This window comes from Heterocephalus glaber, unplaced genomic scaffold (assembly GCF_053883595.1).
Source record: "Heterocephalus glaber isolate CG9 unplaced genomic scaffold, H.glaber_assembly_v1.0 deba00001673, whole genome shotgun sequence".
NCBI lineage: Eukaryota > Metazoa > Chordata > Mammalia > Rodentia > Bathyergidae > Heterocephalus > Heterocephalus glaber.
The window spans coordinates 6,525,578-6,538,803 of record NW_028258410.1 but is presented as its reverse complement, the minus strand read 5'-3'; the positions used below and the strand labels follow the sequence as shown (position 1 = coordinate 6,538,803).

The following is a 13,226-nucleotide window of genomic DNA, read 5'->3' as shown; positions in this document are numbered from 1 at the left end:
CAGTGGAGCAGGTTTTCTCTTTCCCCACAGCCCCACTGACATTTGTTATTGGTTGATTTCATGATAGCAGCCATTCTTTCTGGTGTGAGGTGAAATCTCAGCTTTGTTTTCATTTGCATCTCTCCAATAACCAGTGATGTTGAACATTTTTTCATGTTTATTTGCTATTTCTACTTCCTTGTCTGAGAAATGTCTGTTCATTTCAGATGCCCATTTTCAGATTGGGTCTTTAAATTTGGGAGGTCTGATCTTTTTAAGTTCTTTATAGATACGGGATAGTAGACCTTTGTCTGAGGAAAAGCAGGTGAAGATTTTTTCCCACATTGTGGGTTGTCTCTTCACACTGCTGGTGGTTTCTCTTGCTGTGCAGAAGCTTTTTAATAAGAAGAGATCCCACTTGTTGATTGTTTGTGCTAGTTCATGGGCAACTGAGGTTTTGTTCATAAAATCTTTTCCTACACCAATGTCTTCAAGAGTTCTACTTAACCTCTGTTCCAACTGGTTCAGAGTTTCTATTTTAATATTTAGATCTTTAATCCATTTCGATTTCAGTTTAGTGCATGGTGAGAGATACAGGTCTAGTTTTAATCTTTGGCAAGTTGAAACCCAATTTTTCCAGCGTCATTTATTAAAGAGGCTATCTTTCCTCCAGTGAGGGTGTTTGGCTCCTTTATCGAAGATAAGATGGCTGAGTGTGTCTGGAGTTGTTTCTGCATCTTCTAATCTGTTCCATTGGTCCTCAGGTCTGTTGCTTTGCTAGTATCATGCTGTTACTATCACAGTAGCTTTGTAGTATAGTTGCAGGTTGGGGATTGTGATACCCCCTGCTACGTCTCTGTTACCTAGAATTGCTTTTGCTATTCTGGGTCTCTTATTGTTCCAAATGAATTTTTGCATTGTTTGCTCAAGGTCTGTAAAGTATGCTGCAGGATCTCAATTGGAATTGCATTGAATCTATATAGCAGTTTTGGAAGTATGCCCATTTTCACTATGTTAATCCTTCCTACCCAGGAGCAGGGGGAAGTCTGTCCATTTTCTAATATCATCTTCAATCTCTCTTTTCAGAGTGCCATAGTTTTCAGAGAAGAGGTCTTTGATTTCTTTCGTTAGGTTGATTCCTACATATTTCCATTTTTTGTGAAAGGAATTGTTTGCCCGATTTCTGTCTCAGTGAGTCTGTTGTTCTTGTAGAGGAAAGCCATTGATTTTTGTGTGTTGACCTTGTATCCAGCTACTTGACTGAATTTGGTTATTCAGTCTAGAAGACTTTTGGTGGAGTTCTTGGGGTCTTCTATATACAGTATCATGTCATCTGCAAATAATGACAGTTTGACTTCTTCATTTCCTATCTTTATTCCTTTTATTTCTTTCTCTTGTCTAAATGCTATGGCTAATGTTTCCAGAACTATATTGAACAAGAGTGGTGATATTGGACATCCTTGTCTTGTTCCTGATTTTAGTGTGAAGGATTTCAGTTTTTGACCATTTAGTATGATATTGACTGTTGGTTTTTCATAGATGGTTTCTATCAGTTTGAGGTAGAGACCATCTATTCCAATTTTTTGTAGGGTTTTTATCATAAATGCATGTTGGATTTTGTCAAATGCTTTTTCTGTGTCTATGAAGATAATCATATGTTTTTTGTCCTTGGCTCTATTGATATAGTGTATTGCATTGATTGATTTTCGTATATTGAACCATCCCTGCATCCCTGGGATGAATTTCAGTTGATCAGGGTGTATGATCTTTTTGACGATCTTCTGCATTCTGTTTGCCATTATCTTATTAAGGATTTTTGCATCTATGTTCATTAGTGAGGTTGGACCATAGTTCTCTTTTTCAGTTGAGTCTTTCTTTGCTTTGAGGATCAAGGTGATGCTTGTTTCCAGGAATGAATTTGGGAGTAATGCTTCCTTTCAATTTCTTTGAGGAGTTTAAACATTAGCAGCAGCAGTTCCTCTCTAAATGTCTTGTAGAATTCAGCAGTGAAGCCATCAGGGCCCAGGCTTTTCTTAGTTGATAAGTTTTTAATTACATTTTCAATTTCATTGGTTGATATTGGGTTGCTGAGAATTTTTAGGTCTTCTTCGTTCAACTTTGGAAATTCATATGTATCTAGGAATCTGTCCATTTCTTCTGTGTTGTCCATCTTATTAGTGTATAGGTTCTGGAAGTCGATATTGATGATCCTCTGGATTTCTGCTGGGTCTGTTGTAATTTCACCCTTTTCATTCCTCATTGCATGGATTTGGGCCATTTCTTTCCTTTTTCTGACTAGGTTGTCCAAAGATTTGTCAATTTTGTTGATTCTTTCATAGAACCAACTCTTGGCTTCATTGATTTTTTTGTATCGTTCTCTTAGTCTCCATTGCATTGATTTCTCCTCTGATCTTTATAATTTCCTCCCTTGTATGAGCTTTGGGGTTGTCCTGCTCTTCTTTTTCTAGAAGCATGAGGTTCAGCATCAGGTTGTTTAATTGGGCTCATTCTGTTTTCCTAATATGTGTATTCACTGCCATGAATTCCCCTCATAAGACTGCTTTCACTGTGTCCCATATATTCTGATATGTGGTATTGTCATTGTCATTCTATTGAAGGAACTGTCTGATTTCTTCTTTAATTTCCTCTGTGACCCATTGGTTATTCAGAAGTATGTTGTTCAATTTCCATGTGTTTATGAAATTTTTGACTTTCTTTTGCTATGGATCTCCAATTTCATCACACTATGGTCTGATAATATACAGGGGATAACTTCAATTCCTTTGCACTTACTTAAACATGTTCTATGTGTGAGTATGAGCTCTATTTTGGAGAATGATCCATGTGCAGCTGAGAAGAATGTGTAATCTGATTTTGTGGGGTGGAAGACTCTGTAAACATCTGTTAAGTTCATTTGTTCAAGAGTTCAATTGAGTTCTAGTATTTCATTACTTATTTTTTGTCTAGTTGATCTATCTATTTGTGACAGTGGGTCCCCCCTCTACAATTGTATTAGTGCATATATGACTTTTCATGTCCATCAATATTTGTTTTATATAGTTGAGTGCACTAGTGTTTGGTGCATAGATATTTATGATTGCCATCTCTTCCTCTTGGATTCTTACCTTTACAAGGATGTAGTGTCCTTCTTCATCTCTTTTAATCAGTGATGGTTTGAAATATACTTGACCTGCAAAGAGGATAGCTACTCCTGCTTTTTTTCAGGTTCCTGTTGCATGGCGTATTGTTTTCCACCCTTTAACTTTCAGTCTATGAGTTTCCTTTTGAATGAAGTGTGTTTCTTGTATGCAGCATATTGTTGGATTTTGCTTCTTGACCCATCCTGTCAGTCTATTTCTTTTGATTGGTGAATTGAGACCATTAACATTGATGGTTATAACTGAAATATATTGACTTGTCATTGCCATGACTTTTTCTTTTTGTTGGGTTCTCCCCCTTTACATTCAATTTATTGTCATGCCAGATGGGTTCATTCTGCTTTGCTTCCTGGGGTTGTGATCCTCAATGTCTGTTCCTAGGATATTGTGTAAAATTCTTTGGAGTGCTCTTTTGGTCTTCACGAAGTTCCTAAGGTGCTCTTTGTCATGAAAGTATCTTATTTCTCCATCCATTTTGAAAGCTAGTTTTGCAGGGTACATCAATCTGGGTTGGAGGATGTTTTCTTTTAGGGCTTGGAATATGTCACTCCAAGCTCTTCTTGCCTTGATGGTTTGTGTTGAGAAGTCTGCTGTGATTCTGATGGGCTTTCCTTTGTATGTGATTTGTTTCTTTTCTCTGACTGCTTGGAGAACTTTGTTCTTCTGTTGTGTTCTGGAATCTTAACAATTATATGCCTATGTGTAGATTTTTTTTTGATCAAGCCTATTTGGAGTCCTATATGCCTCACTTATCTGTATGTTAAACTTCTTTTCCTCTGCTTGGGAAGTTTTCTGCCATTATTTCTGAGAAGAGTTTTTTTTATGTCATCTGCACTCTCTCCTGTTTCTTCATTGAGCCCACTCAGTCTTATGTTATTCTTCTTTGCATTATCTAGCAGTTGCTGGATTGATTTCTCATGTTCCCTTCTAATTTTGAAGCAATTTTTCTTTTCCTGGTCACTAATTGCAATCTTATCTTCTATATCTGAAATTCTGTCCTCTCATTGGCTCATTCTGCTCTGTAGACTTCCAATGGAGTTTTTCATGTCCTGGAAATCTATTTGCATCTGTTTTATGGATTCCATTTGTTTCTCAGTTTGGGATTCCATCATGTTGCTGAGCTCCTCTCTAGGTTTATTAATCATGTCTTGCACTAGGGGCACAATTTCTCCTGTTATCTGAGAAATTATTTCTGATTTCCTTTTTTCCAGATCCCCTTTTGTTGCCAGTTGAGTGGGTCCAGGTGGTTGAGTATCAGAGTGTTCCATTTCATTTCCCTTTGGGGTTGCTGTATGTAATCTGGAAGTCTGGTTTTGAGACTTCTTTATGTGTTTTCTCATTTCGACTGGGGTGGGGGGCTGTTAGTGCCTGCACAGATTACCTCCTCTGAGCTGGGAGAGGTGGGACAGATGCTGGGAGCAGGGTAGGGATGGTAACCCAAAAGCCCTTTCCTGTGGGCTGGGAGCAGCAGGAGGGATGGTGGCCAGGAAGCTCCTTCCTCTGGACTAGGAGCAGTGGAATGGCAGCTCAGAAGCCCCTACCTCTGGGCCGGGAGTGGTGGGAGGGAAGGTGGCCCAGAAGCCCCTTCCCCTGGGCCAGGAGCAGCAGGACAGAAGGTGGCCCAAAAGCCCTTTCCTCTGGGCTTGGAGCAGCGGGAGGGATGGTGACTGGGAAGCCCCTTCCTCTGGATCAGGAGCAGTGGGACAGCGGCTCAGAAGCCCCTACCTGTCGGCCGGGAGCAGCAGGACTCACTACCTTGGTTTGGTGGTCTGGGGTCCTCTGCATCTTTGTAGTGTGGTACCAGGTTGCTGCCTGTCTTCAGCAGGGTGATTCAGCATCTTCCACGTGACTCGGGACCTTGGTAGGGCATGCACAGACCTGCCTGTCTGCAGCGGGCTAATTCGGCATGTTCTGTGCCACTCGGGACCTCGGTAGTGCGTGGGCAGACCTGCCTGTCTGCAGCGGGGTGACTCAGCGTCTTCGGCATGTTTCGGGACCTCGGTAGGGCGTGCCACATCGTTTTACTTTTTGAAATGCTGTATATACTGCATTATTTGCTATTATCTTTTCAAATATAGTTTAATTAAATGCCTAAAATTAATTGTTTTAATGAATTGTATGCTTCTGTAATGCATCTTATCTACTTATTTCATTTTACTTGAAACTCTCAAATTTGCTCTGAGTAAAAATTGTAGCAAAAAATTCCATTTTCCTGCAGAATTATGCATTGAAAATCTGAAAGTAATTTTCCAAGAAGAATTTTGTGTTGCACAAATACATGTCAGGTGAAAGATAAAATTATTGATTGAAGTAGGTTTTTAGTTGCCCAGAGTATATATTTTTAACTTTTAGTGGTGAATGATTTTGATCCTACAGATATTTTGAGGAAATTTCTGGCAAACTGAGGTGTCCTGTCCAGCAGGGCCATTGGCTGAGTGTCAAAGGGCTCCCTCCTGTGTGCCAGAGGTTAGTTCAGCTGCCAACGCAACAGTCAAGAGAAGGAGCAGAAGGGTAAAGTAAAGAAAAGAAGCTGTCACCTTTACAAGGAAGCAATATAAATACACATAGATCATAGAAATAATATTCATGTATTTAAATGTAAAAGTATATATTTGTGTACACATTTGGATATATTTGTATGTATGCTATGCTTTTATGTAAGTTTATATTTAAACATGTGCTCAAAAAGACAAAAAGTTTCAATAAAACATTCATTTTCCTCTTTAATGATTACCACATTTTTATAAAGTGGACTCAGTATAAATGGTTAGTTTTGAAAAAAGAAGACAAGCTTTGTAGAAAATCTTTCTTGTCCAACTTTCAGGAGATGGACCCAGCACCTGACATTGGGATAGTGAGGCTGAGCCTGTTGACACACACACTCACACACACACGCACACACACATGAGCCAGCTGTCTTCTTTCCTCCAGGAGCAGAAGAGGGGGCTGGATGGCACTGCTGTGTTGAATGAGAGACAGAGGTTGCTGGGAAGGGCTGTGTGACTGCAGTGTGCTCTGCCCAGGGCTGCTGTACACACAGAGCGGAGTTGCTCACCCAGGGAGTGTGGCCTCCTCCCTGGGGCCTGTATTGCAGTCCTGCAACTCAGTAACTGTAAAGTGCTAATGCACATAAGATGGCAAAAAGCTTCCTGACATTTAAAAGGACTGAAAAGATTTAACTGTGATAAGTGTTGTAAGGAAACAGTTACATTTACTAAAGGTTCTCTGACTTAAAGATTCCACATATTTGGTAATTATTTCATTGACATATTAATCAATCGCAGTGGATTTAAACTAAATCTCTGGGATAAACCTAGTCTCCCTTCCCTTCCCATCTCTCTGGAGTAGACAGCCCAAGGTGCAAGTGGACTCATTCCTCACCCCACACACCCCATCGCTCCAGGCTGCAGGAGCGGCCACACCGTCACCTCTGGAGTCCTGTCAGGGCCAGACTGGCCGTGCGTCGTTCCTCTTGCTGCACCTGTCACTCCCTTTTGTCCCCCTAATGCCACTATCTTAGCAGCTCCCTGAGTGCCCCACTTCACGTGACTCTCCTGGCAGGGAAGTGATGCAGGTGCGAGGTGGGCTGCAGCAGCCAAGAGCACCTGTGTGGAGCGCTCCTGTGAGGGCACAGAGGGTGGGGGTTCAGGGCCCGGTCCTGCACAGGAGCCCTGGATACTGAGACCACGAGGGCTGCAAGGTCCACGTAGCCCAGATGGCCCTCTGCAGGCAGCGGAGAGGGATGAACCACTGCTGCCCAGAAAGCATCGTCCAGGCAGGGAAGAGGTCAGGAGGCAGGACTGGGACCTGCAGGCCCCAGGTGTCAGAGTGTAGCTGTGGGGTGCGGTGGGGGGGACCCAGTCAGCAGAGAAATACTAAACATGGGGAAATTACCTAAATACGAATACCTCACAGTACGTGGTGAAGAAAGTGGGGGAATTTATGGGATTGTTTTTTGCCAAATAAGTGAATATGAAAAGATACACTGTGCATATACTCAAAATTGTGTTCCAGAAGAAGAAACTACTCTCAGGACTGAAATTAATTTGTAGAAAAACTAAAGGCAGGCGGTGAATTCCATCACCTTTAAGTACAGGGTGTGACCCACTGAGTGTTCATGTTGTCACCAGACACAGCAGCAGCAGCTGGAAGGGTCCAACTCCAGGCCCCAGAGGGAGGCGGCCTCCTGCCTGCTGCAGCCCACTGCTAGGCCTCCTTGACCCACAGGGCGCGCACCTCCAATCTTACTTGCCAAGGAGCATTCTAGTGAGTTCTCTCAGGACCGGCCTGACCAGCGTGCATTTTAGGATTGACACTTCGTCGACTTCAAGCATTTTTCTCACATGATATAAAGTAAAGAGCAAAGAAATTAAAAAGTAGTAAAAAGCAGGAAAAGAACATCAGGAAGCGCGTGAGACCGGGAGTCCAAGGCTCATAGAAAGCTGAAGAAACTCTGTCTTCAGAACCAGTACAGGCACAGCCCCGCCGAGTCTGGCCTTCATTCTGGATCTGCATTTCTGTTTCACTTATGTTAAAAATAATGCCCAAGCCCACCTACATTTCAGGCTTCATGAAGCTTAGGTTTGTCCATTGATGTACTAGAAACATCCTCATTGGGGTTTCTTACCAAAACTTAGATTCTTTAATTCCTCAAAACTGGAGTGTTTTTAAAAAAATTTTGCACATTTTCACAAAGTATTTTCCAGAGTGATAAGAAAATATTCCAAGTCAAAGAATAGTAAGCATTATGCGAGACACAATGAAGCTGAAATAATGTAATCTTTGAACAGGGTATGTATCCCAGCAAAGCCCAGGGAAGCATAAATCCCAGTGTGGAACTTTCCCTCCTACATTGTTGTACATTTTTTCTCTCCTCCTGGAGCAAAGAGATGGCCTTGTGTTATATTCTAGAAAAAGTAGAGAAATTGGTTAGATTTGGCTTCACTTTAATTTCCTTGGATTAAATAAACTCAAGATTGAGAGCCACTCTTTGATGCCCTGTGAGCTTGGTAGCAAATAAGTGTTAATGGTTCCACCATTTCTTGTCTCTGGACCTTCAGAAATCTGAGTGTTCTGGTCCTGTGATCATGCCCATTTGTGAAGGATTCTTTAAGGATGAAATATTGTAATACTACATCAAACTGACTCCCAGACTTTGTCAGTGTTTTGAAATGTGATATTTCCATGGTTTTCAAGTATCGCTGTGTTGATACATCTCATATTGGTTATATAACGCAATCTCTATGGACACCACAATGAGTAGTAGAGGAAGAAATATTGCTATCAATTGTCCATTTTGATTAATTCTCATTAAAAAATATTTTTAACCATTCTTCCTGAACTTTTATCTCCTTCTTTGGAGTCCAGAACCAGTCCCTACAAGACATTGTCTACCTTGTTTACACGGTCTTTAATTGTGCCCCAGAACTCAAATTTTCCCAGAAAGATCCTAATGTGCCTGAGACAAGACACCTAACAGTTTCAACCTTCATTAGGCAGTAAGCACATTTCAAACCAGACATTAAGTCTTCACTCGGTGAGGAAAATGATCACATGCTTGTTTAAATTCTAACTTCCACGGAATTTTTAGTGCTAAGTTATTGAAGGTTTACTGTCTGAGGAGAAAATTCAGCAACTTTACAAATTTATAGTGCAATAATATTCCCTAAAATGTATTTCAAATTTCAACAGTTTTCAATTTCTTAAAACTCACAGTAAATAGCTTTATTTCATCAAAATTATAGTAAATTCATAGCTTGGGTTCCTGGGATATATTACTTTGTATTCATGTCTTCTTCAGATAGATGATCAAATATATTATAATTTTATTCCAAAGTTAATCAAAAAACACATTTCTATGACTTTGTAATTACTGAATTCCTATCATGGTGCAGGGAATTCTTCTAAGAATTACAGATATTTTAAAATATAATTAATTTCTGGAGGAAAACTTAAGAAGAATTAGATGTTCCCATTTGAAAGTGCCTCTAAAAATCCCAACTGAGGCACATACAGGCTGCTTCAAAGATTTATGTATTATTGTGGGATTTTGGAAGACGGGAGTGACCAAAGAGGGCACAAGAGGATGTCTATTTTAGATGAACACTGCCTCAAGAAACTCTCATCTAAATCTTGAGCCCAGAACAAAGGAAAGGCTCTAGATTTCTGCATTTGGTGGAAGGGGGGTGGACTTTCCATTGGAGTGAACCTGGGGAAAATGAGATTATAGAAGACAAAGGAGTTAATAGCTTGGACTTGAAAGAAGACAGAGCCTTGTGAATTGTGTGAGAACAGAGTGTCATGATCTTTGTTTATAGGTCATAGTTTCCAATTTCAATCTGTACCAGAACAAGGAGCTATAGCTATAGGGGATGGGGGTGACCCAAGGTGAAAGTAGTGCGCAAGGCTGCAAAACACTTGTTTTTCTTGAAGTTCCACTTTATTATGAATTGTGCTGCTATAGACATGGTATGCATGGATCACTGTAATGTGACATATTCAACTCTTCCAGGAGGATACCTAGAAAGAGAATGATTAGATTAAACTGAATTTCTATATTTAGTTTTTGAGCAATCTTCACACTGATTTCCATAATGGTTGTACTAATTTACATTCATACCAGCAATGTGAAAGGATTCCTTTTTCTCCACAGCCTCACCAGCATATGTTGTTATTTCATTTCTTGATCATGGTCATTCTTTTGGGAGTCATAATTCAGATGTACAAGCTTTAGTATTGGATGCTGTCTCTTATATAAGAAACCACAAAATAAGGATTAAAGTAAAGATAGATAATAGGAAACTGAGAGATGGAGTCTTTGCAAAAGAAATTGACCAAGAGATGGAGGTGTGGTAGGAGAGAGCAAAGGATGAACAACGAATGAGAATATGTTATGTACATGCACCAGCTGCCCTTGAGGAATGTAGTCATCAAATACTGCATATGTGTGCTAATAAAAATAAAAATTGAAAATCGTGAAATTGTGATTAAAATTAGCATTTAAAGGTATGCATTTTGCTTGAGTTCCTAAGAGTAAATATTATTACTGCTATGGTTTTGGTCTAGATGTCACCCAAAGCCTCATGAGGTCAGAGGTGGCATTTTCAGAGATGGGTGAATCTAGAGTGCGTGATGCTGGGATTAAGGGTGTGGATTACTAAACTAGTGCACTCATTGGTTTGGCACTGTCCTAATTCTGGTTGTCTAATAAAACAAAAGGGGTGGAAAGATGCTGTTAAGGCTCTCTTATTGATTTTGCTGTTTTCCACTGCCATGAACTGCTGCCCCTCTGCCATGTGCCACCCTGACTTGGAGTCAGTAGATTATGGACTGAATCCTCTATAAACTCTGAACTAAATAAACCTTTTCTCTTTTAACATTGGGTGTAGGGTATTTTGTCTCAGCAAGAAAAGTAACTAAGACAATTACTTTCCTTGAATGCCCTGTTCTAAAACACAAAGAGCATTGAGAATTTAAAAAATAAAGGGAAACCTAGAAGCTGCTTCCAAAGAAATAAAAATTTTAAAACTGAAATAATAGAAAAACACTTGCAAATCTGGGAAAGAATTTAATATTTAATCCAGGAGGTGGATAGAACTTCAAATAGCCAGAATCAGAAAACAGTCTTTTCTAGCATCATCAAAATTTGAGAAATTCAGCACAAATTGAACCCTAAAAGCTGGAAGAGAAAAACCAAAAAGTTGCCTACAAAATCAAGACTATCAGAATAATGGTTTTCTCAGCACAAACTTTGAAGACTAGGAGAGCTTGGAATATAGTTTTATCAGCCTTAAAATAGAGTTTTTTTAATTATCCCACTTTTTATTGATTTCAACATACTGATATTTCCATAAATTTGCAAGTGGAAGATCAATAAAAGCCTTTTCATATATCATAAATATACAGAAATTATTTTAAAAGTCTGTTCACATAATGGATTCTTGGTACTAACAAAAAAATTGATGCAAATAATTGACTAGAAATGAAATCACTAAACCAAGATACACAGGACACTTCATTTCAGGGAAAAAATAATCCAAATAATCCTGTGTTAGAAGAATAAAGGACATTTGTCATAATATATATTATCATACTCCCTTACACAGGGACTATTAAAAAAATTTAAATTAAAAAATGTTCAGGCTTAATTCTGTCTATACATTCAGGAGCAATCATATCACTGGTTACATACAATTCTCTCATCATGCAAAAAGTCCTTATCTGTTTCCTAAGGTCTAATTAAGTCAAATGAGCTAATAATAGCAATTTAATTATCAAGAAGTAAACCAGAGAAGTACAAAAATTGAGTAGCTGAATTATATATCCTGTTTATAATATTGCAGCTACTCAACTACTTTCTTCACATAGTAGAACTATTAGGCATTAATAGGCAATGAGAATTTCATTATTGCAGCAAATGACGGAGTATGTTAGAGAAAGGAGAGTTCCTAACATTGTGACAATCTTTGTGATCCTTGTATGTGTAGAAAGGAGTGGAAATAAAGATAGGTACATAAGGGGAAGCTGAGATAGCTACATTAGAATTGAATTTATTGAAGAAAGTGATGTGAAGTCTGCCCAGTGTAGCAAAGCAAGCAGAGCAGACACTAGTGCAAGTTTAACCTGGCAATTTATTTAAGTTTTGATGAGAAAAATTTCAGTCTCTTCCTTGTAAGCACAAAGAAATTCAATGGGAATTTTGAAGGTAGTAACCAGAAAATATAACAGTAACTCTTGGAATCCTTTTCAGTCAAACAGACAAATCAAACTGAAGACAACTGTTAAAAATACCTTTAAAGCCTATTTATCAACCTATATGTCCTGTTGTTCCAATTGGCTTTTGATAAAATACAAAAAGCCCAACAAACTTTTTGTAAGAGGTACCACATCTACAAGTGATGAAAATAAATTAGTTTCCCTCCCCCTAAAAGACATTAACTTCTAATGCATAAAAAGCTATATAATACTCATACAAATTAACTAGTGTTCTTACGAAAGTAAAGCAGTTTTGGACTGATGACGTTATACTGTGTTTGTGGTGAAGTATGAGGCATAAGAATGTGTGCATTCATTAGGCATTTTCAGTCTAATCAGTCTCTAAGGTTATCATTTAATTCTTGGCAATATATAATAAACGTGTGTATTTGGGTACTTAAGTCATGAATTGTGGAGAAAATAAGCAGTGCATTATAGTAACAGGATTTGTATTTGACAACTGCAGTGCAGAACAAAGCTCTTCTATGAACTTTGGGATTTGTTTTGCCATTGATCACCTGTAGTAGATCCTTGCTTCGATTCTTCAATATTCGTGCTTTCTCCATCTTCAGTCTCTGACATTTCTTCATCTTCCTCATTATCATTTAGGTCTTTTGAAATGAACTCTCCAGCTAACTTAATATTCAGTCCTTCATTGTGCTGAAGCTTCCTTTTCCTTCCAAATTATCACTTTTTTTCTCGCCCTTCTGGTGAGAGATCATTATCCTCCTCTCCACTGCTTTCTTGTTCCCAAATCCGATACTTTGGCTCTGAGCCTTCAGCAGCAGCTAATTTCTTAGCTTAGACATCTGGAGTTAGGGCTTCAGTGGGTTCTGAATCACTACCTGCATCTTCATCATCACCTATCATACTATGGAAAGGAGTGCTTGGTTCATCTGTGTCCATTAAACCATAGTCTTTGTCGGCTGGATGATAGGTTGCCAGGATGTTCATTTCATCCCACTTCTGGGACTTTTTACTCAGCTCCTGCTGGACGCTCTGGCCCGGCACTGGCTCTTCGGCCAAGGCCACCGCCACGGAAGTCACAGCGGTCTTGTTCTTCAAGATCCCCTTGATGGGCCGGTGCGATGCCGTCCAGGCCGCCATTGCCAGTGGTGCCAGCTGTTGGCTCAGGGTCGCTGCTAGCGAAGAGTCCAGGAAGAGAAAGGTCAGGCGCTCGCAGCGACCAGCCAGGTGGCCTCAGAGCCAGCTCCGGGCCAAAGCTTCGGAACTCGTTGTCGCGGGAACAACTCTCCGCGTCACTGTCACAACACAATGACCGTGATGTCACAGTAGACGCCGCGCACGACGAAAGCCTCCTCCCCGCCTGCACAA

The 13,226-nt window shown here is 39.8% G+C and overlaps 1 pseudogene; it reads right to left on the bottom strand.

Annotated features, from left to right (window-relative positions):
- Positions 1–11,769: 11,769 nt before the first annotated feature.
- LOC101712527 (protein phosphatase inhibitor 2 pseudogene) lies at positions 11,770–13,117 on the bottom strand (annotated as a pseudogene).
- Between the last annotated feature and the right edge of the window lie 109 nt (positions 13,118–13,226).